The sequence below is a fragment of the Geospiza fortis genome, unplaced genomic scaffold (assembly GCF_000277835.1).
Source record: "Geospiza fortis unplaced genomic scaffold, GeoFor_1.0 scaffold394, whole genome shotgun sequence".
Lineage (NCBI taxonomy): Eukaryota > Metazoa > Chordata > Aves > Passeriformes > Thraupidae > Geospiza > Geospiza fortis.
The window spans coordinates 706,376-708,752 of NW_005054509.1; positions in this window are offsets into that span (position 1 = coordinate 706,376).

Consider the following 2,377-nt stretch of genomic DNA (forward strand, 5'->3'; position numbering starts at 1 on the left):
TTGTCATTTATTCAGACATCATCTCGGTGTGTGCAGCGCCAGCGAGTTCGTGACACGCGACAGAGCGGGGGCCGTGCCCGGGACGGGCGCTCCCCTCCCGGAGGGAGCAGCGGGACCGGAGCCCACCGAGATGCTGCGCGGCCGCGGGACCGGGCGCCTCCATCCCTCCCCCAGCTCCCCGAATTCCTCCCGGGAATGTGTGTCCCTGTGTACACCTGCGCTCCGGGGAGCCCCGACCGAGACCAACGGGGCCCCCCAAAAAAATCAAAAATCCCAACCCCAAACCCTCCCCGTTTCCTGACGGGCCCGTCCGTCCTCCCGTGCTTTGTCCATCTGCTCTGCCGAGATCACAAGGCGCTCCCACGCCAAGGTGCTGATTTCCTACGGCCGAGGCCAAAGAGGCCATCGGAGCTATTACCATGAAACGAGGAGAATAATTACGAGTAAAGGGAGAAGAGTTTTGGACACATTCAAGGGAGCAGGCAAATCCACATCGGATTGTTTAAACAACCTCACCCCCGAGACCAGCGCGCTCATAAACAAATAGTGCACGTAAAAGAAATTACCCACGCCTCCCTTGAGCTTTTTGTTTCTTTAAAATAAATCAAAGCTCAGGAATAACTGTAAATAACAATACTTCGATCTCCACCCCGGAGCAGGTTAGGATCAGAGTGGTGCAGACCCGGTATCATTTCCTATCATACGGCATCAACTTTGATAATTTAATTTTTTATAATCCTTGGGATCCATCTGCCCCGAGGCTGCTCAGGAGAGCAGGCGCAGCTGGACAGGCACGGACGGCCGGCGGATCCCACATCCTCCCCGCGAGCAGGCCTGCAGCCCCCCAGGTCACCATAAAAATAAAATAAAAAATAGCATCTCTGAAAAAGGTCCTTTTGAAACATTTCGATGCTGCACTGAAGAAAGAGAGGGTGAACTTCACCATCTGGTCGTACTCACAGTCAGGAATTTAAAATCGTTGAAAAACAAATCCTGTAGTGAAAAGGACAGAAGTTATTATTATTATTATTATTATTATTATTATTATTATTATTATTATTATTATTATTATTATTATTATTACTACTACTACTACTACTACTACTACTACTACTACTACTACTACTACTAGGACTTTTAGCGCAGTAGTGTCTAATCTCCTGTACTCTTACAGAGCATGTAAACCCGTACTTTTATTTCACATTGATTTGGGTGGCAGATTAATGCAACCACTTTTATTAAAAGCAACATCTTAGAGTGGGAGTTCAGAAACATACGTGGGGTTTTAGGGACCAACCACATGAACAAGCTGCAGACTCCAAATTTTTTTTCTTCCAGCAACCAGAATAGAATCACCTTTATTTACAAAATTGCTCCGCATTTACCGAGGGGCTTTTTAAAATTATCGTTTTGTTGTTATTTTGAGGTTTGTTTGTTTATTTGTTTTGTTTAGGCTTGGGTTGTTTTGTTGATTTTTTTTCTTGCACCAGGTACAGACTTTAAATGACTGCTAGAAACAGACTATTTCTAGTTAGCTTTTTAAAAAATAATTTTTATACAAATGTTCCTAACTGGTTTAAGAAACTATCCATGCACTTATCACATTATGAGACTTTTCTGATCTTCGTTTCGCAGAACGAAGTATTTAAAAGTAGAACGCGTATTTTAAAGGCTCCTCTCGCTTACTTTCACGCTTCAGATATTTTGATGTCTCTATTTCGGCTGAGTAACTCAGAGAAGGATGACACTTCCACCCGTGAAAATTTTGCTACGAAAATGGAAACAAGCTCACCCAGTGATCTAAAATCTTCCCTGGGGTGGGAATATTTTTGCTCCGCTGATTCATCCCCGATTTGACGAGAAGAAGAGTTTTGCTGAACTCCCGCAGTTCTCCCGACTCCTACAACCGTGACGGGGAAAACAGTGAAACTCAAACTCCTGGCCTCCCGGATCCCTCGGGAAATATCCCACCCGGGAAAATGTTGGGGTCCCAGGGGCAGCCCAGCGCTGCAGGGCTCTCCCAGCCAAGTCGCGGCTCACGAGCCAAGTCGCGGCTCACGGGAACGGGGCCGGTGCCGGTCACACCCGATCTGCTGCGGGCGCCGGGAGCCGCGGGGCTGCTCCGCACCGCTGCTCACATCAGTTAAACACGGGGCGCTTTTGGTAGGGCTTTTTAAAAACTTGTATCAAAGCTCTCAGTGACTTTTAAACACAACCAATTCTTTGTTTTCTCAACAGCACCTTTTTTAAAACTCGAATAAAATGTCCCCATGTCTCCCATCGCGCCCGAGCGCCGGGGGCAGTGGTGCCTGGAGCCTCCCGGGGCAGCGACGCCCGGGCTGCGGGGCCGTGTCCCGACTCAGGGCCGTGCCCGGGC